General features: G+C 37.0%; 1 protein-coding gene across 6 annotated transcripts in view; it reads left to right on the top strand.

The window, feature by feature from the left end:
- LOC137238148 (ATP-binding cassette sub-family G member 8) overlaps window positions 1–26,790 on the top strand; it is a 103,187-nt gene that overhangs the window by 9,585 nt on the left and 66,812 nt on the right. For 3 of the 6 annotated variants that reach the window (XM_067762806.1, XM_067762805.1, XM_067762808.1), the window contains exon 2: window positions 25,245–25,366. The exons of 2 other annotated variants lie outside the window; for them this stretch is intronic. The gene's annotated coding sequence lies outside the window, so the exon portion shown is untranslated. Of the gene's footprint in view, window positions 1–10,240; window positions 10,452–25,244; window positions 25,367–26,790 lie in introns of those variants that run through there. One more of the 6 variants, XM_067762807.1, reaches the window with a different exon arrangement.

Here is a 26,790-nt window from a genome sequence, read left to right as displayed (position 1 = left end):
AAATTCGCGAGCAGAGCACAGCTCTTTAAATGCCCCGTTGAAAACTTCATTCCCTCTTAGTCGTACTTTTATTTCTATATTTACTACTTCTTTGCAGCTGTATAATTAAAGTAGATATGCACATAAGAAAGCTTACTCTCTTTACGTATAATAATGCCTCATTTAATATTTTTACGCACGTATAAAAACTTCGTGCTTACAAAAATTGCATAGGTTAATACGTGAATGTCACGGGGGGAATGTTTGTCATCAACTTCGCAAAATAGATTTACCGTACATATGTACATACATAAATATTTGTAGTTTGAATTTACATCATTTTTCTCCACCAATGTAGTCTGTAATATACATACAAGGATTACGTTTGCTTGAGAAGAGACCAATGATTACATATTTCTGTACAAAAACAAAAACATTTTCATGCTCATCCTCTGCCATTCACCTTCTTAAATCTTTTGCTTATCCACGACAGATACATCAGCTTAACATTCCCTCTATAAAGCCAACCAAGCATCCAACTGTCATCGAACAGGTATTTATATGTATGTTAGTGTGTGATTATGTACTTGAAGTGCCACTTTCACGACTCCAACCTGAAATCGCACAAAGTTCGTCTTAAATATTTTATGAATGTTTGTATCTGACAAGCACTTTCAATTCAACACTTGCTGTGAAATTTCATGAAAATTCATAAATGATTAAATGTGTTACTTTTTGTAGTATGCGGTAAGACTTTTTTGGGCATTTGACTAATGGAGCTAAATCGTATTGTTTTTGAAGTTCATACATACACACACGCATATGTGTGTATATCTGTGTTTAATGTAATTTTTGTCATTAAAGATGTTTAAATGATGTTAATTTCTGGCAATTTTGATTAGCGAAAATAAAGCTTTTAATTAAGCAGTACTGCTTTTTAAGTCTGATTGTAAGTTGCCTAGTTTTCTAAATTGACCCTCATCTCTTAATTCCTTTCACTCTTATTGTGAAACTAAAGGTAAAACAAAGATATAGTCGACAGAGGAGCAATTATGCCAATTTATGCTACTTTTGACTGAGATCACGCTCTATAGGTCTCTTGCTATAAATCTGTTCTGGTATTGCCCGAAATCTAGATTATAGCAAACTTTATGAAAATTGGTCCTAAAGTAATGAAGGAGCTATTTTGGATCATGCAAAGCTTGTCTTCGAGATCAAATTGGTTAGAAGGTGCGATGCATTCAACCTTTTTTGGGAATCACTTCGACGCAATTTCGGTATCACTTCGGGACCAATTCGGTATGACTTAAATAATTTGGCATCACTTTGGCTATATTTTTGAATATTGCTCGGTGCCATTGAGTGAGGTTTTAGCTTGACCTCTTTTCAGGATTACTTGTTTTAGCTTTATGTATGTTGGAACAAATGTCCGCAATCTTTTGTCAAATTTGGTCTAGAGAAAACCCGGCGTAAGCTCTATGTGCCATTTTTATAGTAATTTTATTTCAATTTGAGAGCTTTTCGCTCTTCGAAATGGTTATTAAAATTTCCCGAAATGACCGCGAAAATATATGTAAAAAGTGCCAGGGTGATCTTAGAAGCAATCCTAAAATGGGCGCGAAGTATACTTTGATCTCACCCAATTGCACGAAGCTGACGCTTTCGCAAGGGGGCAATGCCTCGGCGTTGAGATATGATTCAAATTTTACTGGAAATAAACGTTAAAAACAACTCGTGTAAACTAACACTCTACAGAAACCGATCACTTAAATCAAAGTTAATGATGAGGCCAGCATCCTCTGTCGTAAAACCTGAACTTACGTAAGATGCTATAGCACGGTATCCTACTGGTGACAGGTGACATAATAACAATAACTTAACCAGATACGAAGAGAAGCCTGCGCAAGTGCAAAGGGAGCATTTAAGACGAGTGACATGGACGCTTTAAGCATAACCCAGCGAATGGTTGCTGGATATTCACATGCTGGTAACTGAAACAGGATTAACCTTTAGACTAAGGGTGCCTTAATGCTGAAACGAGACGCAGTATGGCCACAGAACTATGCTGAAAGGGCTTCCATGGGAAGCCAAAGCAGCGTACTACCTTCGCCTTTCCATAGAATTGAACAGGAACTGAAGGACCATTTAGTCCAGAGAAGAGACTGCAGAGCGGACAAAGTTTGTATAGAGACTGAAAAAATGGGCATCAGTCTTCAAAACTCAGTTAATATCTTCGAAATGGAAGTAGCTAATATCAATAGGACCTGCGTTACTCAAATAGAAAGTTCAATAAGAGGACGAGGGGTATGCATATGCATATGCACGCAGACTTCCAAGCAGCGCTCATTGTCCTAAATTTTTCGGTTAAATCTTGTTAGGAAGTCAAAAAATGGTAGGGAACACTACAGTCAGCAAAGAATTGCGCAATTATGGCACTTGTTTGGGTTCCCACTCGTAGTAAGTAAAATACGATTGCAATACAGGGATGGTACTCTCCGAGTATATGTAAGACTGCTTAACAAATAATGCCAACTAAAACTATTACAAAAGACCCCACGTAGTTCCGGAATAAACTTTATTTGGCCCAACAATTATTCTCGCTTTGCCCATGCTTCTTAATTACCACCTTAAGCATCTTATATAGCCCCCATTTCTGACCCCTTCACACCCCACGATGCTCCCAGCAGATTATGAAGCTTAAAATACACCAACGGTTAGTCATGCCCTTCATAAGGGCCACCTAAAATCTTCAGACCTGAAAGTTGCAGTGGTTTATGCAGCAAGCAATCTAATACTCGAAATTGTAGTAGCGGGCCGTACTGGATACATATCCGTGAAAGGACTTCCCATATCCGCAACACTCATCTTAAATTTCCAATCGAAATGTTAACAGTTCGTTATCGATAACAAACATTATCGATGAATTATCTTGTTGATATGAACGTGTTATCGGTTTGTTATCATCGTTTTATCTTGTAAAAGTATTATACATTTGTTATCGCTAGGAAACGTAATCAATGAGTAATCGGTTTTTAATTGATGGGCCAGCGGTTTGTTATCGATTTGATGATCAAAAGTTATTATTTTTCCTCTTAAAGTTTTCAATTTGCTATAGGTGTGTTAAAGAATTGATATTGACGAGTTATCGGTTTGTTGTCGAAGTATAATCGGTATATTATCGACCTTTTTTATCCAAGTTTACCGGTTTGTTATCGATAGGAAAACTATAGACAGCTCATCATTTTGTGATCAAACAGATAACGATAGCACATCAAACATGATCCTTAAATGATTTCCTAAGACTCCAGACAACATTCTGAAAAGGTCTGATACCAACCTCGAAGACGACCATTATCTTTAAAATTTGTTGTGGTTTAACTTCAATCACTGGGCGAGCTCTATTTATTTAATTTAAAAACATTAGTTTTCAGACGGACACCTAAATGTTTAAACGTCGAACACCACGATTACCTTATGCTCCGAAATTTTTTCTTGGGAAAGACCATCACAGTCCCTCGCTAACTTTTTTTTCCTTTATTAGCAAATTTGATATACATATATATACATTAGGGCGGGTCGATTTGTGGGGAGGCAAAAAAATCGCCCATTGCTCTGTAAAAATCATATTCTAGGGATCAAAATAAGAAACTTTACCGAAGGAACCATACCTCTAAAACGAATCCTGATGTCCCCCCCCCCCCCCAATTTGGGTCGAACTTTTGGGTAGGGGCCATAAATGTTTGTATGGTGAACCCCCAGGGGGGTTCCAGGTGGTGTGCCACTGTCATCGGTGGGTCGGGCCTCCAAAGTTAGTGGGGGTCGGTCATACATTTGGACTCGATTGGAGCACTCTAAATGGGTCAAAGTGGGATTTTTCAAAATTTGCCCCTACCCAAAAGTTCGACCCAAATTGGGGGGCATCAGAATTCGTTTTAGAGGTAGAGCTCCTTCGGCAAACTTTCTTATTTTGATCCCTGGAATACGATTTTCATAGAGCAATGAGCGATTTTTAAATCGACCCGCCCTAATATATATACATCAATTTTCTCAAAAAATATAAAATTTTGTGCGAGAAGATAACGAATATATATTTCTCATTTTGCATCAATCAGTTTCGAAGTAATTTGCACAAGGGACCTAGTTTGGGTTGACTCTTTCGAAAATAACCGTAGTCTATTTTTGCTCGCAACTATTACAGAAAATCACCTTCAGCGCTTAACTAAGCATTTTTGTCGATAAAAAAAATTGTTTTATGGGTCAGCTTATTAAATTATATACATAAATAATGTTTAGCTAATTATATGCTGCAACTTATGTATTTGAAATAACGCAAATTAAATATTTTTATTACGTTTAAGAGCAAGAAATTAAGAATCGATCAAAATATTCTTGATTTCCTACTCAAATGGAAATGAACGAAAGACTTTGGACACGAACTCGTTGTCTGAAGAAATAACATAGACACGTCTTATACTTCAACAGGCATATATAAATATCTATGTTAACAGTCACCGAAGTAAATATTCAATACAAATTGATCCATACATTGACAGTTCGAAAAATGTATGCATATGTTCGATGTTGGTATGTGTACTAAGCATGACGAGTGGTGGACACGAGTTTTACTCTATCTAGCGCACTTAACGGTTTGATGAAACCAAATGGGCGGTCAATAGGTGCGTTTGACTTAATGCTGTTTTAATTTAGCGTTAGACGCTTCTCACTGATTGCTGAATGTTGATTACTACTTATGATTACATTCTTTGTTCTATTTAACCGTATAATGCTATTTCTCTGATTTTATTTTATGCTTAGACTTATTTTAAAGCTTTCCTTAATTACAAGCGTGATTTGTAAGATGTGGTTGACGAAGAGGAGAGAAGAAAGAGTAATTTAAAAAGAAAAATTAACCGTATTATTGATAAGTAAGCTCTTATACTAAATTTATATGAGTGGAAGTGTGAAAGAAGGAATTTCAAAATGTGGGGACCGAAAAAGTTGTATAGAGACTAAAAGTTTCGTGAGACAGTGTTTACATACAAATGGTTATTTTGGAACTTTTTTTTCTAATTTTGTTTTAATTTGTTCTTCACATTTTTTTGCCTATTGACAACTCAAAAAACAATAACCAAATGTTACAGATTTCAAAAGATATCATATCACTTCCACCGATAACTCTACCCAAAGCCAGCGCGATCCCTTATGGGGCATAGCGCATTTGTCAATATAAATTCTTATGGTATGTGTGATGTTCATAGGCATTCCGTACCATTAGACGATCTTTCTCAAATTTTCACAACCTCTGCATTTTGCCGGAGTTTAAAACATAGGCTTTACATAAGTTTGTAAAGGTGGACCGAGCCCCTACTACGTAAAGAAATAACTGTCTTCACTATATATTCGTGTGGAAGCTTGAACTTAGGTGAAAGAGTAAAATTTTGTGAAAATTAGCAAATTCGAGCAAAATTTTTTGTTATTAAAGTAAAATGTAAGTACTTATAAGCAATTTTATTTTAGGTTAGTTAGGTTTTTCACTTAGACAATCAAAACAAAAATATGGTTTAACAACTTGTAAACGAAAATGCACGATTTATAAATCAATTAATTCTTATCAAACACTCTTTGAAATTTATTTCCTATATTACCTTTACACATCATATATATTATTTCTAATTGCTGTTTTTATGTACGAGCCCCTTTTTCGCTCTTATTTGGAATCCATATCTATAAATAAAGTTTTGGTTGTAAAGATGGAGATATCCTTTTCGCTTGTACTTTATCTTCCGTTCTCCCTACTTATTTTTGTCCATACATTGTTCTTCCTGCTTCAAACCCACTCCTACTCGCACCCAAACTCTTACCCCAACTCCCACTTCCACTCTCAGCTTCACTCCTATTCCTACTCCCACTCCTTCTCTCACTAATGCTTTCCTCAATTTCGGCATGCCAAATATGGAATACCGGACAGGTCGGTTTCAATGTCTTTATTTTTTAAACCACTACGAAACTTTATGAAACTAACGCATATAAATTTTTTGAAATTGCATTCATCTGCCTGATAATATTCCTACCCCCTCCTCTCCCTTCTCAGTAAAAGTTGCAACTTCTTGCCTCTCCCTCATCTTTGTGTTTGATCCCTGTTTCTCCTCCGTATCTTCTTCCTTTCACCTTCTCGATTTTTCTCCTTTCTACTCCTACCTGATTCCTCTCCTTGAAACTCACTCTTCTTTTTGTCATCTCCTTCCCTTCCGTAGGCTCCATTCACCATTCCCTTTCTCTCCCTTTCACTTTCTTCTTAACCACCACCCCATGTTCAAGCTCTCTTCAACACATCCTTTGTTATACCCATCTTGTGCAAAACATACATATTCTGCAATCACCTGGATCCACATTTTGGTCTATACCTCAGAAATGGACCCACATATGGAGCTAAAAGAAAACCTTATGAAACTAACGCATAGAAAAAGTTCAGTCACAAACACTCATACAGAAGAAATATATATATGTTCAGGAACAGCTTAAGCGCACCAAAATTTAGGGTCTCATTCTCTATTACGAAATCAACGTTCGTTTCACCTCAGAGGCGAATCGTTAGTGTATTTGCACTATGTTAAACGATGGAAACGTATCATTTGACAATATTTTTCGCCTCCTTGGTGACATAAAGTAAGAAACGTAAAGGCCGAAAGAAAATGATGAAATCGTTTAGAGGCGAATCGTACGTCTGAGCTATCGTTCGCAATACATAATGAAGCCCTTAACAAATAATTTTGTTTTGCTGTGCTTCTACTTTGTATTTTCAAATAGTTCAGTTTTTAATCTTAAATATGGGCTCGAAATTTGGCGGAAAAACCTGTGCGATTACCTTATACTAATTCCGTGAGGAAAATCGATGAATGTACTAATAGGTTAACTAAGTTGCAATGGACCAACCCCATTGATTGTCAAGTCTCAAGGCCAGGTTGAAATAAAGTATCCAACCACTTCGTGATCTGTGTTCAGCAACGGCAATATCGAAGAGGGTGTGATTGCATAGATGTCGTTTTTTGAATCAAAATGTCGCAAGGTTAGCAGTTATACCAGCAGGACGAAGCTCTCGGCATTGGTTGACAAGAGTTATTATAAATGGCAGCAAATTGCAGTCATGCAGGTAAAAAGCAGTGGGTGGTTTTTAAATACGGTATACGATATCCTCTTCGAAATCAGGGATAGTAAGCATGGAAAGCTTTTCCAATATCTAAGCCCAACGAAATGTTTAATGTTGGAAGAGAGTTCTCCAATGTATTTTAAATATTTATCAATAACTTGAAATCAAATTTCATAAGTTAATTGACGAGCTGTGGTACCGAAACCGAAAGCCCGCGCTATTGTGAGTCACTTTGTACTCGTCAAACCCGCAAAGCAGCTATACTTACGGGAATTATAAATAGGCATTTTCTAAATGTTAATGATAACGTTTAGTTACAAGTGGCCTCTTCTGAAGGTGCAAAGATGAAAAAGAAACAAGTTTATTTGTCTTTTCCCTAGTCGACATATATTTGTCGGAGGTAAAGGAAAATGATATTTCAGGTTTACGCAAAAGAGAATGTAATCGGTTCAATAGGAAGTAAGTAAGATTTTTTGGACTGACCAAGTGAAAAACGATAGCAACGGTTATAGGCGGAATAATTTAGTAGGAAGGAAATATATATATGGACGGAAAATACTGAGTTCATTCGCAGCATACCTAAATACCATCAAATGCAATCGTGGAAAGTCCCATGGCCGTCCCGACAACATAGCCCAACCTAGTCTCTAATTTTGCCCACGTCATTCAAGCCTTTACTCAATATCTTATTGGTAATTACTGTTGAAACTTGATTTCTTACCCCAGGCAGGAAGTCGAAAGTTAAGTCTGAATTATTTCATTTTCGCTTTCCTACTGTCTTGTAAATCTTAGCAGTAGAAACAATGTTGGGAATAAATAGAAATTTCGAACCCTGAATAAAGCTCAATGAAAACGCATATTTTATGAAATTATTCGAAGAAAGGGAATTTGAAAAGAGAAAAATTACATCACAAAGGAAGAGTCTGAGCACAAGCAACTCGGTGCCCATCCGCTTCCCTCCTTACGCGCTTCCGGAAGTAACAAGTTCTAGCAACAAAACTTATCCTATATAAATACCGTCTAACTAAACACAAGAATGAAATGCGAACAGTTCTGAAATTGTTTTGAGACATCTTGTAAATTTTAACAACACGCTGATAAAATTATTTACAATACAAGCAATGAATGGAGCTTAAATATAACAATTTACAACAGTAATTTTGCAACAGAAAAATTATAGATCTTTTCTAAAAGTTGGGATTGCGCAGATAATTATACGATTCATCATATGGAAATGGTCTATAAAGATTGGTCCGAATCTCGAAAATTGTATGTCCTTAATGAAGACTACATAGACACACCAATAAGTGTACAAAAATTATTGAGCTGAGTTCATTTGCCCATTTCCGGCTGCTCGTTTGCCTATTTGAACCAGTTTCAAATTCTTTGGCTAAGCTAACTTTTTACAATTTAAATCCGGGAAGTAGACCAAGGGCCGACCTATTAGAAAAAATCTAATCTATGATGCGATTTTCTTGAAGTTGGGTACAGGGGTTCTCCTCTACAAGCTTGATATTTGAGACCACTTCGTATTTATGATGCAATTTGCTTGAAATTTAGTACGAGGATACTTATTTGGCTTATTAAAAACAACTTGTTTCCTTAAAGTGTACCAAGGACCAACCTTTTCGAAAAAATGTAATTGATTGTGCGATTTTCTTGCAGTTGGTCACAGGGGTTCCTCGCGACAAGCTTGGTATCTGACAACACTTCTTTCCAGATACTGGGCAATAGGGGTTCGATTTGATTGATATTTATTATTTAGGCAGCCTCTTGGGTAGGTTAATCTTATATATAAAAGCGAATACAAAATATGTTGCTGACTTTATAACTCAATATCGAGGTGACTTGTAAGTGGCCTTTAGTGAACTCTTTTGTGAGATATAGACCGATACGTTTTCGCAATATGGGTGTCAAAGGGATGTGGAAACAAAAGCTTTAACAATGGATGCTGGCTCCGAAGAAGACAGGGAGGTAAAGGGAGTGTTATACAAAAAGTCCTAGGCTGAAAAATAAAAACAGTAAAATAAGATATAGGAGTGGGAATCGGAGACGGAGAGAAAGGGAAGGATGAGAGAGATAAATTGACAAAGGGAAGGGAGATGAATGAGAGTGAGAGTAGGAAATGGAAAAACCGTGAGAGAAAGATGGGAAGGAGAGAAACTTAGATAAGGGAAGGAGACGCAGAAAAATGGATGGCGGTGGAGAAAACAGAATTAAGTGCGAGTAGGAGAGAGGAAAATCGGTAAAGTGGAAGGGGAATAAAAGTAGAAGTAAGAGATATCAAGCATGGAGAGGAGGGAAAAGGCAAGAAGATACACATTTTTTAGTTGTGGAAGTTGGACTAGGAGTGGAATGTAAGTATTAGAGAGAGTGGGACTGGGTGTGTGAAGAGGAATGGGAGTAGAAGTGGGAGTGGAAAGAGTGGGAGTACTAGTTGCAGTGGGAATGAGTTCTGAAGTGAGAGGAAGGTAAATTAAATAAGGAATGGACAAGGAAAACAAGAAAAATGTACGATAAAATAGATGACAATGGGATAGTAGTGAAGAGGGAAGCGGGGCTCACTTTTGAAACGTTACAAAACAATATTCAGACAGCACAAAGTCTGCTGGGTATTCTAGTATAGTATATATGCTATAGGTTCATTATTTTATATATTTGGGAAATATTGTTTGCTCTCTATGTAATATATATCTTATACAGCCGATTATTCAGATATTATGAATTTTTTAGTGAGCTTTTTTTTAAACCTTGGCACTATAATAAGCTCTCATCTCAAATTCCGAAGTTGACAATTTATTTACCTATAATTACTGGGTCAAAGTTAAGTAGGCTCTTGAATTTTCTCAATTAATATCTATGCCACAATGACAGTTGAGACAATTGCATCAGCCAACTCCAAAAATGAAGACTGTATTTAAGAATTATGAAAAACAAAATGCAAAAAACATACAGATATGTATATTCTTACATATATGTATGGTGTTATACAAACTTTCGAATATTTTTTTCTGTTTTTACTTGTACTTGCACGACAATTCTCATTACATCTATTTTATCCACTTTCATAGCTTTCAACACGTATTGTCATAGTTTCCGTAGCTACGGCTTACTCTTACTCCTCAAGAGCACACTGGCTTCCCCTACGTGAATTTCTCATCAACAACAACAGTCAGCCAGCCACCTTTGACGTATTGCGCATAAAATTTACCGTTGAATTTATGTCATTCAACTTGTGAATCAGCAACATTCACCATTTGGTCCCCCATTTCCCAGCAGCGAGCAGCTGACGGCCAAATGGCAACTGGGTCAGGCTTTTAAAGAAGTGAGTGAGTAATTATTAATGTGTTTGATCATGCTGAGCGGCGGTAAATTTTTATACTTCTATATCTATCCTTAAGTATAAACATATTTGGACTGATATGTGTGGGTTTATCTGTTTACTTTGCGGTTATTAGCCTCACATGTGTCTTGCAGATTCTGTTCTTTATTATCATTTTTCAAAGTGCTGGCGTTCACGCCTGTGGTCTCGCCTGCGTCTCGCCGCTATCCGAATAAAAGCAAATTTTTTTTTAATATGTCATTCATCTGCGCCCAAGCGCCCACAAAGGAGAGGGACGATGAGGTGAAAGACACTTTTTATGAACAATTAGAACGCACATACGAGCGCTGCCCCCGTCATGATATAAAAGTCGTGCTTGGCGACTTTAACGCCAGGGTGGGAAAACACTGAACCAAAAAGGTACGTAATATCAATAAAAAGTACATTGTCACCATTAAAATTTTATTAAAAATGAGGTAATAAATTATTTAATTGTCACAATACACATCGATGATTAAATTTAATAAAATTATTTATTAAATTTATTTTTTGAATTCTATTACGTATTTATTGGCAGGACGTACAGTTTATTAATTTTAATAAATTAATTAATTAATTTTTCACACAGATACAATAAAAAGTTCGCTACACCTATTAATATGCCATTGAATTTAATTAACTTTTTTATTAAATTTAATACATTTTTAATAAAAAGTTCGCTACGCCTATTAATATTTTATTAAATTCAATAAATATTTTATTAATTATTATTCATATTTCTTGTAGCATATAAATAAAAAGACTGCGTTTTCGACTATGTAATTATTTGTATTTGTATTTATTATTATTACATTATTTGTTAATTTTAATTGCATTACATAAAATGTTTACTTTCGGAAAATTTTACTTTACAGGCATTTCAAAATAACACATTTCTACGAAGTTTCAAAATGTTCCGCATGATTTTGGGTATTCCAAATTAAAAACATGAAATATTTTAAAACATATGTCAGTAGCTCTTACTACACTTTTAAAAGGAAATTTTATCCCGTCGAAATAGACAAAAAATATCTCATTCACATTCTTTACATCCTTCCCGATAATGATAAGGAAGGGCTGAATAGGGGTTTTTTCTTCAGTTAGAACTCTGATGGACTCTTCCAGAGCCTCGATTGATGGACGTATCATAACAAACGCATTTTGCGAATATTTTATTGTAAATCGAGTTACTTGTTTTTTGCCGTCTACTCCTCTTCTAATAATTTTTTGCCACGCCACAAGGCAACCGTGCAGCGCCCAGAGTAGGCAGGCCTCTTGGCTAGCTGAAAATAAAAGAGAAAATAAAAAAAATTAATAAGATGCAGATTTTTTTTTTTTTGTTTATTTCATATTTTTTACTTTTATTCAAGTTTTCGATGTCGCTCAGCATATGTTTGATAGTCTTGTTATTTAAATGGCCCTCTGACATCAATACGGCATACAACTTTTGTTGGTCCCAAGTATTTAAAATCGAAGACGCTGCCGAAAAAAGGACTGTAAAGTCTATCTCAATCTATAATATAAAATCAAATAAATTATTAGAAAAGTATTCATTCAATGACAAGGAAATAATATAATAAAAATACTAACCAGTCTATATACGGATGGCTATTTGTATTACGGCCAACTTTCAAACACCTCCTTCTTTGTTGCTGCAGTTTTAATATTCCACAGCCTGTGTTTGCTGCATGCCTCCAATATCTCTCAAATTCTTCGGCAGATAGAGTGTCGTGCTTTATTGTGTTTATTACAATTTCTGCATTTTCTTCAGGTTCTAAAAAATTATACATATCAGTTTCAGTAGGTATTACAGAAACCAAATACCATTAATGATAGTTTATAATTTACCTAGCATTTTGCAGCGACCATCACCTTTACTACTCTCTGCAGGAATTGTGGTAGTCATATACAGCTGCTTTGAGTTAGCTTTAACATTTGCGTGCTTATTATAAATTCTTCCGCGTTTACCAGTTCGATAAAAATCCTACGAAAAAAAATTATTAACTGTATTTAATACTGAATGATTTCCATAAAAGTCATTTAATTTGTCACTTTAATTTCACTTTTTTTGATTACTGCTGCTTCGTTCGCTTATCACTGAAGAATTATTCTTATTGTTCATCATTACCGCGTGTTAATTTGATTTAATAAGGAAATGAATTACATTCAATAAACTATTTATTGTCACAATTAAACTATTTATATTCACAATTAAAGATTTATTGGAACACTTACTTATACTTACGCTATTTATTATAACAATAAATATATTAATTGTATTCAATAAATATTTAATTCTGACAATAAATAGTTTATTTAAACGTATTTCAACCGACAGACAGTTTAAGAATAAGTCACAGAAATTTTTAATAAACGTTTTTAATAATCGTTTATTAAAAATAATAAATACATTTATAGATATTTAATAAATATTTAATACAGACAATAAAATGTTAATTGTGACCATGTACAATCAATCAATAAATCATTTTTATTAATATAGCGTACGATTTTTGGTTCAGTGAAGAAGCTGTTTTTGACCCTACAGTCGGAAAGTTCAGCCTACACAATGAAACTTCTCCTAACGGACTGAGGCTGATTGACTTTGCCGGTGCTCGAAACATGGTCATATCCAGCAAGAGGTTCATGAATAAAAAGATACATCAAGCAACATGGCTGTCTCCTGATCGAAATACTCGCAATCAGATCGATCACGTTGTGATAGAAGGACGGCATGCCTCCAGTGTTTTAGATGTGCGCACGATCCGAGGACCTAACATCGACTCGGACCATTATCTCGTTGCAGCCAAAATACGCACCCGCCTCAACGCGGCTTAAACCAAGGAACAAAAAACACAAGGAAAGCAAGACGTCGAAAAGATTCAATCACAACAGACTGGCAATGATTTCGCAACTCGACTCTCACACCTGATCTCTGCGAGCACAACTCATCCTGAAAGAATACAGGAGCAGTGGGAGCATATCTCCAAAGCACTTCGTACTGCCGCCGAGGAAAAAATTGGTTACCGGCGGCCACGAAAAAATAACTGTTACGACGAAGAATGCCGTATTGCAACCGAAAGAAAAGACGCTGCCTACAGGGCTACGTTAAAAGCGAGCGCAACAAGAGGAGTGTGTGAACACTATCGTGAGTTGAAAAGGGAAGCGAGACGCCTTTTCCGGAAGAAAAAAGCAGAAGCAAAAAGGCGTGAGTGCGAGGAGATTTAGCTGCTAGCCACCAGGAATAACGCCTGAAAATTTTACCAAAAAATACGGCGACAGACGGAAGGTTTTAAGACCGGGGCAAACTCCTGTATGAACGAAAACTGCGACCTTGTAACTGATGTCCAGAGAGTGCTTAGATTATGGAGGGAATACATCTCAGCTCTCCTAAATGGAGGCAGAAATTCACCGCGCAGAGATGGAGAACCCGATCCCGCAATCGATGATGATGGAATATATGCCAACCCCCCCCCCCCCCCCCCCCCCAGCCCGATTATGGCGAAGTTAGAATATCAATAACCAGATTGAAAAACAACAAGGCCGTGGGCGCTGATGGATTGCCCGCGGAGCTATTCAAGTACGGCGGCGAGGAGTTGGTAAGGCGCATGCAGCAGCTTCTTAGCAAAATACGGGCTGACGAGTGCATGCCCGACGGTTGGAATCTAAGTGTTCTTTGCCCAGTCAACAAGAGGGGGGATACTGCAAAATGCATCAACTACCGTGGAATCAGCCTTCTTAATATCGCATATAAGGTCCTTTCAAGTGTATTTTGCGAAAGATTGAAGCCCACCGTGAACCGGCTGATTGGACCTTATCAGTGCGGCTTCAGACCTGGTAAATCTACCATCGACCAGATTTTCACAATGCGCCAAATCTTGGAAAAAAACCCGTGAAAAGAGAATCGACACACATCACCTCTTCATCGACTTTAAAACGGCCTTCGACAGCACTTAAAGGAGCTGCTTATATGCCGCTATGTCTGAATTTGGTTTCCCAGCAAAACTTATACGGATATGCAAAATGACGTTGAGCAACACCATCAGCTCAGTCAGAATTGGGAAGGACCTCTCCGAGCCGTTCGAAACTAAACGAGATTTCAGACAGGGTGACCCCCTATCGTACGATTTCTTTAATTTAATGCTGGAGAAAATTATACTAGCTGCAGAACTTAGCCGCACTGGAACAATATACTATAAAAGCGTGCAATTACTGGCATATGCTGATGACATTGATATCATCGGCCTAAATAGCCGCGATGTTAGTCCTGCTTACTCCAAACTGGAAAAGGAAGCGGTAAAGATGTGTTTGATGGTGAATAAGGACAAAACGAAGTACCTGCTGTCATCGAGCAAAGAGTCAGCGCATACGCGCCTTGGCAACCACGCTACTGTTGGCAGCCATAATTTCGAAATAGTAAAAGACTTCGTTTATTTGGGAACCAGCATCAACACTAGCAACAACATCAGCACTGAAATACAGCGAAGAATCAATCTTGTTTTTCTACCGGAACCCGCCTATGGAAGCAGAGGTAGAGTGCGGCCCCCACTCCGTTGGAAGGACCAGGTGGAAAACGATTTAAACTCCCTTGGTGTGACCAATTGACGCCGGTTGGCGGAGCGAAGGAGCGGCTGGCGCGCCTTGTTGGATGGCCATAACCGTTTAGACGGTTAAGCGCCAATTAAGTAAGTAAGTAAGATCTGGCAGCTTAAAGAGTAGGCACCGTATAACTTATTCTTAGCCCTTTTTGATATTTTTAATTCATTGTTCTTATGTAGTTGTTTTGTTTTTTGTTTTTGTTTCCACAAATAACCACCTCAAATGAGCTTCCACGACAAATTGCTTTTTTGCTTTTTAAAATTATTTCTAGATATTTGCCTTATTCAGGTTTGCTCGTACTAGCTCAGGCCTAGTCCAATTCCTGCTTGTTAGCAGAACCAAGTCCATCTATTCTATAATGGCGGTCTACCCCGACAAACTCATATAATACTTATAAGAGTACTCACTCACTTCAGTGGGCAACATTAGACCTAAGCTTCTTTGACAACTATTACTTATTATTTCTGTGCCAATTTGTTAAAAAAAACCTAACTCGTGTTAAGGTAATGGTGACGATTAATTATCAATTAATAATACTGGGGAGCCTCTAACGGATTTCTGTTACTAAGCCAAGATATCATCTTTATCTTAACTCGAGTTTTTTTAAATATGACCTCAGATAGCGTGAATGAAAGATAATTAGGCACTTAATCCCATACCTTAATAGGCTGCCACCATGGTGTGATGGTAGCGTGCTCCCCTACCATACCGAAGATTCTGTGTTCACGCCCTGGGCAAAGCAACTTTATAACCAAGGTTTTTCAATTAGAGGAATTTTTTTCTAAGCGGGGTCGCGCCACGACAGTGTTTGGTAAGCACTCCGAGTGTATTTCTGCCACGAAAAGCTCTCAGTGAAAACCCATCTGCCTTGCAGATGCTCGAACGGCATAAAACAAGTAGATCCAGTCACCCCAATTTGTACGAAAAATTAAAGGGAGCATGACGCAAATTGGAAAAGAAGCTCAGCCTAAATCTCTTGGGAGGTTATCGCGCATTCCAATTATTTTTTTAATTCCTAGTAATTTGGTTTTTAAATAACACCACGCCAGGCACAAATTAAGCAATAAGTATTTCAAAACAATTTGTCACTTCATGTTGGGAGGACAAAAGCTATCCTTAAGACAGGCTCAAGAATGCTCTGCTCATTCTAGCCTCCCACGTTCACACACAGGGGAGCATTAAGCCATCCCTCCAGCCTGTTTTTTTTCTAGCTCAGCCAAACCAAGCCTAAAAATATTTTTATCTGAGCTGTGGATAGCTGACGCTTCCCAGTTGAGACCCAATTCATGTTCATAAGCAAAAATGGATTCAGTACTGTCAATACAAACAATTTAGATGATATCCTTTTAGATCTTTCTGCTGTTGTGTAAAATGAGATATTTCAAAAAGCAGGTTTTTGCCAGTAGGAAGCATTCACCTGCAGGGCCCTCAGAAGTAAGCTTTCGTAACTAAAACATTTAGCCGCTGGATTAAATTCGGTTCACTGGACAAAGAGATTGACCTTTAAAATCTTAAGCCAACTAACGATCTCACGCCTAGTGCAAAATCCTTAATTCGCTCTGAGGTGCTCTCGCCAAATTTTTATTCACTTTAAATGATGTATTCAATGCAGTTGAAAACCACTGTAGGTGCAAAGTAACTGTTAAAATATAAGTGACTTTCAAACCCCTAAAATCCTTCCTTGTTACACCACTGATTTCTATGTCATTGCTGTCAGCGGAGTAAATGTGAGGGCAACATTGGCCTAGCTGCCAAAAGATAATAGTAAAGTTGTTGTTTTTTTGGCAGAATTGCTTGCTTTGTTGCCACTGTTGATATTTGTTTTTGCTACTCCATTGACGAAGTTGGTGTGGCTAACCACAAAGCCTATCTATCTTGTACTTATGTACATACTTATATGCCTACATTTAGCAACAAAAATGTGGCCCCAAAACACGGGGAACACTGTTGTTAAAAATTTCATTGCATATAAATTGTTTTTTTTTTTCTTCTACCATTGTTTTTTTTATTGTTCAACATTGCATACGAATAAGTTTTTTGTGGAATTTGTGTCATGCGGATTTTTGCCAATTAGTTGTTTGTACTTTTTTCAAACTGAGCTCTCATGTTCGCGTATGAAAAATTGTTTTCTGCATTTACGCATGACCTGCACGTGAAGAAATGCGCGTAAATAAGCAGAGTGAAAATAACCAGGTCCTTCAATGAAGCTAGTCTTGAACCGGATTTACACCTTTATTCAATAACTGACCGGGCAGAAAGTGTTGGATAGGGAAAAGAGTGGTAGGGAAAGGGGGAGGGCGAGAGATAGAGGAAGATGGACAGGGACAGAGATGAGAGAAGGGGAGGAGAGGAGGACGAATAATAAGAGGAAGAGGGAAAGGAAGAGGAAGAGGAAAAGGAGCAATATACATCGGGCAGCTTACGCAAGGGCAACATTAGCACTTAGGTCGTGTCTAACTGACGCGGGGAAAGTATCCTTAACCATGTGCAATTGGATCTCCACATATTTACAACTATTGGCTCAGCAATAGGGTTTATGGAGTCTAGATGCTGGAACGAAAAGCAGTTTGGGCACAGTGGTGTCCTGAGAAGGCTTCACGATGTGGATTTATTTGCTTACACTGAACTTTGACAGGAATTTTAAGGGGAAACAACAACATACATATAAGTCAAAGTCAAAACAAGTCAAGAACATATAAGTAAAATGTCATAGTTTGCAAAGAGGTTGTCACCTCCCTCTACACTGATAGTTTCAAAATGGACTGCGGCGTCAGTGCAGATGTTTTTTCCGAACAGATAAACGTCGAAACGCTCGAAAATTTTTATTAATATTTTTTTGGGTATGCGTAGTAGAACTTTTTTTCCTGAGCCCTATCGAAAAATCGATGGCGCGATGTAAGTTAATAAATCAACCCAGTCTAATGTGTATATACACTGACAGTCAAGCGACGCTCGAAGCATTAGAAACACCTCTGAGGCCGCTGACAACTTTAATAGGGCGCTTCGTGAAGGGGCATACTTTGCGATCATCACATTCACTTGGGTACCGGTTTCAGGAATTTTGCCGGCAATCCTAAGGCACCACAGATGCAGCCGGTGTGCATCGATCACTTACATCAATAAAGAGAGTCATTCTTACTAATCTTAAGAAAACCGCAGTTTGGAAATTGATATTTTACGGACACCTGTCAAACTACGATCACAAAATAAGCGAGAATTTACTTTATAGGTTTAAGAAATAAATATGTGACCTGGAATCATGAAACGACCCTATTGTGCGAAAACAAGTTTTCGAGAAAAACACGTTTGAAGTTTTTGTTTAGCTTGACTCTGTAATGGCTGGCCGTTGTGAAACGAATTTTGTAACTAAAATTTAATTATTTTTCCGATAAGCTACAAACTTGAAACTTTAAATATAGTTCAGAACCCGATGACAATGCAATAATAAGAAAAAACTCCGATAGGTGGCGCATGCTTCGAAATATTTCAAAAAATCGTATTTGTGGTCCGATTTGGCTTTAAATGCGATTTGTGAAAAAACTAAGAAATATAGAAATAGCGGTCTGTTCCATTGGAAAGAGCGTTTAATTTCTATAAGAATCACTCAAAAAGTGAAGAACGATATTTTTGCACAAAGATTCCAGGTCACATATCAAGGGTCACGGCCACAATTACAGGACACTGGCCGCTTGGCCTTCATGCGGAAAGAATGGGTATCCCCTTCAACGACAGAAATATGAGATGTAGAATAGCAGTTACATATTTCCTCTGCGACTGTCTAGTCATGCCGAATATTGCGTTCCGTACTTTATGGGCGCTATCAAAAGGCTTCATAAAGGGCATCAATGAGCGTATTGATTTAGCCAAATGGTTTGAGTAAATAATAACAGGGAACAGCAGACTAACAACTAATTGGTTCCAGGAGAAAGTGCATCGAAATGGAGCCTAGAGCGCTACTTAGGCTAGGTATATTCCTTAAGGCAGCACAGCAACCAACCAACCCTTTGTGGAATAGTCTGAAACACGGTTCCCACACCATGTTTTCATTTGGGACAAAATTCATCGAAAAAAAGACCAAATCTCAGAAAAAATTACCAAACTTTTGTTTTATTTGATTGTGATACAACCGATTCACAAAAGTTTCGTAGTCGTTGTTAAATATAAAATTTCAAGATGTTTCCATGGTTTCCTATAAAAAATTTTAATGAACGTAGCGAATAGGAGACTTAGTTCAAACTGCACAAAGAAAAACACTACTTTTAGGTATTATCTCTATATATATATATATATTTCTAAGATAAGTCTATGCCTTCACTAACTATACGTTTTTAATGTAGTTTTCCTGACAAAGCTCCTAGTCCAGCATTATGTTGTTAATTGGAAAGAAATAAAATGCAGCGCAGTTAGCTTTTTAGTAAGAAAAAGCTCAAACATTTGCGTTTTGGTGTAGCCGAACTGTAAGCAAACTCTTACTTACTTACTTAAATTTAAATCGTTTTCCACCTGGTCCTTCCAAAGGAGTGGGGGCCGCCCTCTACCTCTGCTTCCATAGGCTGGTTCCGATAGAAACACTTTCTTTGCCGGAGCATTATCTTTCATTCGCATAACATGGCCTAGCCAGCGCAGCCGCTGCGTTTTAATTCGCCGGACTATGTTGATGTCTGCGTATAGCTCGTACAGCTCATCATTAAATGTTCTTCGGTACTCGCCATCGCCAACGCGTAGAGGTCCATAAATCTTTCGAAGAACTGTTCTCTCGAACACTCCCAAAGCCGCTTCATCTGCTGTTGTCATGGTCCATGCTTCTGCCCATATAGCAGGACGGGTACGATAAGTGACTTGTAGAGTATGATTTTCGTTCCCCGAGAGGGGAGTTTACTTTTCAATTGCCTACCTAGTCCAAAGTAGCATTTATTGGCAAGATTGATTCTTCGCTGGATTTCAGTGCTGATGTTGTTGCTAGTGTTGATGCTGGTACCCAAATAAACGAAGTCTTTTACTATTTCGAAATTATGGCTGCCAACAGTAGCGTGGTTGCCAAGGCTCGTATGCGCTGACTCTTTGCTCGATGACAGCAGGCACTTCGTTTTGTCCTCATTCACCATCAAACCCATCTTTACCGCTTCTTTTTCTAGTTTGGAGTAAGCAGAACTAACAGCACGGGTGTTTAGGCCGATGATATCAATGTCATCAGCATATGCCAGTAATTGCACGCTTTTATAGTATATTGTTCCAGTGCGGCTAAGTTCTGCAGCTAGTATAATTTTCTCCAGCATCAAATTAAAGAAATCGCACGATAGGGGATCACCCTGTCTGAAACCTCGTTTAGTTTCGAACGGCTCGGAGAGGTCCTTCCCAATTCTGACTGAGCTGATGGTGTTGCTCAACGTCATTTTGCACAGCCGTATAAGTTTTGCGGGGAAACCAAATTCAGACATAGCGGCATATAGGCAGCTCCTTTTCGTGCTGTCGAAGGCGCCTTTAAAGTCGATGAAGAGGTGATGTGTCGATTCTCTTTTCACGGGTTTTTCCAAGATTTGGCGCATTGTGAAAATCTGGTCGATGGTAGATTTACGAGGGCTGAAGCCGCACTGATAAGGTCCAATCAGCCGGTTCACGGTGGGCTTCAATCTTTCGCACAACACACTTGAAAGGACTTTATATGCGATATTAAGAAGGCTGATTTCACGATAGTTGGTGCATTTTGCAGTATCCCCCTTCTTGTGGACTGGACAAAGAACACTTAGATTCCAATCGTCGGGCATACACTCGTCCGCCCATATTTTGCTAAGAAGCTGTTGCATGCGCCTTACCAACTCCTCGCCGCCGTTCTTGAATAGCTCCGCAGGTAATCCATCAGCGCCCACGGCCTTGTTGTTTTTCAGTCTGGTTATTGCTATTCTAAATTCGTCATAATCGGTCGGAGGGACATATATTCCATCATCATAGATTGCGGGATCGGGTTAATCATCTCTGCGCGATGAATCGCTGCCTCCATTTATGAGAGTAGAGAAGTGTTCCCTCCATAATCTAAGCACTCTCTGGACATCAGTTACAAGGTCGCCGTTTTCGTTACTACAGGAGTTTGCTCCGGTCTTAAAACCTTCCGTCTGTCGCCGTATTTTTTGGTAAAATTTTCGGGCGTTATTCCTGGTGGCGAGCAGCTCAAGCTCCACGCACTCACGCCTTTCAGCAAACTCAGTAAATCATAAATGATGCTTACTTTTCCCCTCAACGTTGAAATTTCATACCAAAGCCTAGATTTAGTAAGTGTGATTTTTGAAAAACTCACATTTGCTGAATCTAGCCCCACGCTTCAGATTAAAAATCAAACGTCTTAAAAGTTTCAGCTGTGCAATAATGGAACCTAATTACATTTAAGTAGGTACTAGAAATTAGGTAAAAGCATTGTTATTAAAGTTTATGTGGTTCTGTACCTACGAGAATAAAACACAAAACACTTCTTTCGAAATCAAATATTTTTTACATTTGCTTCAAAATCTGAATATAAAAGTAAATTTGTTTAATCGCGATTCGTTATTCATTTACCGCTTCCAAGAAGTATTCCTGCCTTAATTACAGTTAAAATATTTCTTATGCCAACCTACTTAGTTTTCAAGTATTCGGCGTACCTTAACACAACAATACTCCTGCAATTTTTACATAGGATTTCTTTTTGAAAAATTTTGAAAGTATTACCAAATATAAAAAATATTAGATTCATTATTTTACTTAGTTTTCAATTCAAATTTTAACTCGACGGCCATCGTAATAGCTGCATCAGTGGAAAGCCCTGCCAAATTTCTTAGAGGCACACGTGCACAATTACTTTTTCTGATAAGTCCCTGTAATGTGTTTGCCCTTAGATCCATCACTTTTCTTATTAAGGCCTCGCCCAAAATATCTCCTATGAAATATCATTGGTCTGCTACATTTTATTGACTGGGCAATTTTTGTGGAAAGATTTCCATATACATAAGTAAATTGAAAATTATTAATGAAAGTGTGCCAAATGTTGTGGGCAGAGTTGTGAATTTTTACCCCAGTGAAAAAGGAAGAAAAGTACCAAAATTGTGGCTACTGCCTAAAAAAAGACCAAAGTTGAACAAAAGGGACCAGCGGACCAAATGGGGTTGGAAGGGACCAAAAGTGGCAACCGAGGTCTGAACTAAAACCCAATATTTTTTTTAAGAAAAAATTGCAGGCTGTGTTTTGTGTACAGATTAAGGCAGTCTTGCGTACGTAAATAAGTACGCTTATGATATATGTTAATTAAATTTACATGGCAAATTTGTATTTCATGGCAAATTAACTTCATATTAAGTTTCATGCCCTGGTGTACATACAAGCATAACATTTATGTGGGAACTAGACCTAATGCTTTTACCCTAAAAAAAGTCATTTGATTGCATAAAACTAGCGTTGCAACATTAAGCTGTAAGCGCAACCCTGCAAAAAATCGTGCGATTGGTCTCCGATTGATCTCTTTTGTCTACATTTGGGCATAATTGATCCCCTTTAGTCCCTTTCGGGTACAGTTGGTCAGTTTGAAATCTATGTAGCCCATTTTAAGAAATATAAAAAAAGACAACGAAATGAGAAAAATAAAAAAGATTTCAGGTGATTGAATCGAATTATTTAAGACAAATTCTTAGCCCTATATCGAATCTAAATTACTAGGACTTAGCGACTACGCCGGAGTTAGGGTGAAATTTTCGGTGAATATTTTTTATTACTTTTTGAAAAGCGGGCGAACAACTTACATTAAATGGATTTGGTGGCTTGTCAAACCTTTCGATTTTGTTTCTGAGGGGGGGCTAGTCTTCAAATGGGATTGGTGCTATCGACCCCTTTCGGGTATAAATAGGTACATTAGTCCCTTCATAGGATATGCTCAAACCAAAGGGAACAGTTCAACTCATACAACGAGATCAAAACTGGCATTGGTCGCATACTCCTTTGCGCCTCCTCCCGGACTTATGCTGGACTAATTTCATTTTTTGCAGTGAATGAATACTTACACATACGTAGATATTTATGTACATCATTTACATAAATATTTATGTATATCAGAGATTATATTTTTTTAATTATTGTGCAACCTTGCTGGGAAATTTAAAGTAATTTAAACCGCTCGTTTCCACACATTTTTAGGAGAATCTGCACAACGCAACGCACATACCTAAATGGTGTACATTAGGGTGGTTACAAGGTATACGGTGAATTTTAATTTTTGTTCTATCTTTCGGGCACCCTCCCAAAATATGTCAATAGATCAGAAAATGATTATTGCAAAGTTTCAGGCCAATCCGATAATATTAACACGTGCCTCATTGAGATCAAAGTTAGGAAAATCAGCGATTTTTCAGAAACAATTTTAGTGTTTCGTCAGTAAAAGCGAAACCATATATGCCAGGAACTTCCCTCGTATATCATTCGATAGGTAATTTTATTTGTATTAATTTTGACCGCATTATGATTAAGATGATCGGATAAATGCCAAATACTGCTAAAAATAACCGTTTTATAAAAATATTATTAAGATCAAAATAAATGCAAACAAAATTACCTATCGAATGATATACGCAGTGCTGCTCAAAATTTTTTATATGGAAGTGCGAATCACAATACATGTAAAAAATTGTATGTCCACTGAAACATTTTTGTATTTAAAAAAATATATTAAAAAAAATTATTATAATTATTTGAGGTCGGAAAAAGTTGAATATTTGGTTTCATGTTACAAAATATTTGGTTAAAATATTACATCAATAGTTATATCACCAACATACAAGAGCCAATAAATTTAATTCTGAAAGTAGCGAAAAATTACATTGACCTCTAGCCTCAAGTTTTGTGGAAATATATTCTATATACATATATCGTCGGAATTTGGGTTTCAATAATCATACTAAAAGTGAATGTAGAGATTTCCGCGAATGTTGCATTGGAAATTAAATTTGAAAACTTTTGAAATGCTTAATTAGAGGGCTTCACGTGGTTTGTTTTAAATTTGTGCTCAAATTTACATACATATACTATTTGATAGGCATGGTTGCTTTACGGTTCCCCCACTAACTCAAAAAATTTCTCATAACCAAAAAAAATAATATACCGAATTGAAATAAAAAGTTCCAGAAACTCTAGTTCAAAATAACTGCATTTATACTGCATTTTGAACCACCAATAGTTCGCCATCTATCTCTTTTACATGTTTTCAACTCTGGAATTTAACATGGAGTGTCTTAGGCGGTGGAAATTGGCCCGCTGCTTTAATTTTTCACTAGTTCCTAACTATATACAAATTTCTTTTTGGTACTTTTTCGATAGTTACGTACTGGTGGAATAGTGTTGAGAAAGAGGCATACTCATATGTAGCCGCAGCTCGTTCAGCTCCGCGGCCAATTATCTATTTTAATTTTATTTATGAATCAATTTTGATCACAAATTTTTTTCAGTGCTATAATGTTTTTGAATAATTTTTAGTGGTCAAATTGTTAGTGTAAATTTTTTTATCATACACAAGTGCCTGAGCTTCATACGGGAGTGATTTTTCTTGGCACTTTCATAAGAAATTCAAGCATTTTCATATGATTCGAAATTATATGTAAGGGCATATGGGAGTGCTATGAAATTTTTTTTTTATATTCAAAGCCTAAATTTGAATCTGTTCCTATGATTCGGGGCAAAACAAAAACAAAAGTGCTACAAGTGTATAGGTGTTGAGCAGCTCTAGATATACGAGTGAAGTTCCTGGCATAAACGGTTTCGCTTTTACTGAAGAAACGCTGAAAGTTTTTCTGAAAAATCGCTGTTTTTCCTAACTTTGACCTCAATGAGGCACGTGTTAAAATTGCCGGATTGGCCTGAAACTTTGCAATAATCATTTTCTGATCTATTGGCAAATTTGAGGAGGGTGCCCCGAAATATAGAACAAAAATTTAAATTCACCATATATCTTGCAACCACCCTAGTCTACGTGTAGGGATGCCAACTTTTCGAATATTGCGTTGCTAAGATTTGCGTATTCTTCTTTCTAAAACCACTAAAATTGCATAACCGCACACTTTTTCTTTGTCAAACCCTTACAAATTTGAATAAAAGAGTTAAACCCAAGCTTAAAACCATAAAAAAAATTTGCTTTTTCGTTCATTTCAGGAAACTTTGAAATATTTTTCAAACATGCTTTTTAAGCTTTGATTAAGTAAGAGGATAAACGGAACCTTCTGCCGATGTAACAATCGGTGCACAGCGTATATCTATTCTAGAAATAAAATCTGGTAAGTCTGAAAAATTTACAAACTGCTGATATATCAACAAATTCAAACATACATTCAAATCCCGAATATCACTCCGTAATACATTTAGGTACATGGGTCTAGTCCCATGTTCATATCTCTTTTCTTATTTTGTTGCCTGTGTTATCGTACCCAAAGTGTAACTGATATGAAAACAAGTAAGGTTATCTAAGTTTTGGTGTAACTGCATATTATATATTCAGCGTGAGTTTCAATTGTACAGTTCATTGCAGATGAATTACTCTTTCGAATTTTGTTACAAGGGATTTTTTTCTTGAGGCTCTAGAAATATTCTGTAATGCTTGGTCGCAATAGGGGCGTGGCACCGCGCATTAAAAAAAATGTTTCCCAATTTTCTCTTACAATAAAACTTGCCTAGTGAAAATTATTGATACAAAATTATTTCTTGCTAAGATTTAGCTTATCATTCTAGTCTAAACATCCTTTATATATAAAATGGGCGAGGTCTTTCAGCGCTCACGTCCATATTTACTAGAAATATTTCCTGCTATAAGGAGAATATGTTCACCCAATCTTATTACGATCCGTTAATTTTTTGTCGAGTTATGGCTCTCGAAACATATACAACTTCTTGGTAAAAAAGGGGGCTGCCAATTAAAAAAATTTGAATCTTTTGGCTATTCTTGTTAGAAAAACAAACACCATTGATAGAAAGTTATTTTTTGTAAAGATATCGCTTATTTTACTCGTTCACGACCCTTTTAAAAATATTTTATACAAAAGTGGGTGTAGTCCATAACTGATTTCGTTAACTTTTTTTCGAAGCATTTCTTATGTAAAGCCAACCTCTGTGCCGAATTTTGTCATGATAGTTTTAACGGTTTTTGATTTATGATTAATAATATTTATAAAATTTATTTTATAAGAAGTGGACGGTACCACGCCCATTTTCAAAAATTTTAAATTTTTATCAAGAGTCTCAATATCAGTCCACACATCAAATTTCAACATTCCATGTGAATTATTTACTAAATAAACACTTTTTTTGTGTTTTCCAAAATTGTATATGTATAAAAGTGGGCGTGGTTATCATCGGATGGGAGATGAGTGCCAAGGAACCCATAGTTATCGTGTGCACAGGCAAACGAACGGACGGACATGACCAAATCAATTCCTTTTTTCATCCTGAACATTTTGATATATGGAAGTCTATATTTATTTTGATTCGTGTATGCCATTACTATCAAGCGTTATGTTACCAAAGTCAATGTACTCTGTGTGCAAAGTATAAAAATTAGGAGTCGCTTCCAGGCACTTTCGCTCATTTTCACATTTTCAAAATTTGTTTTAGTTTTGTTCTTAGCTCAACCATAACACTACTGAGGTAGAACATCAGTCAAATGTGGTTAAATATCATAGAGTTATTACAAACTTTGTTAAGGTTA

This window comes from Eurosta solidaginis, chromosome 1 (genome assembly GCF_040869045.1).
Source record: "Eurosta solidaginis isolate ZX-2024a chromosome 1, ASM4086904v1, whole genome shotgun sequence".
Lineage (NCBI taxonomy): Eukaryota > Metazoa > Arthropoda > Insecta > Diptera > Tephritidae > Eurosta > Eurosta solidaginis.
The sequence above is the reverse complement of the archived record's forward strand: the minus strand, read 5'-3'. Positions and strand labels throughout refer to the sequence as shown.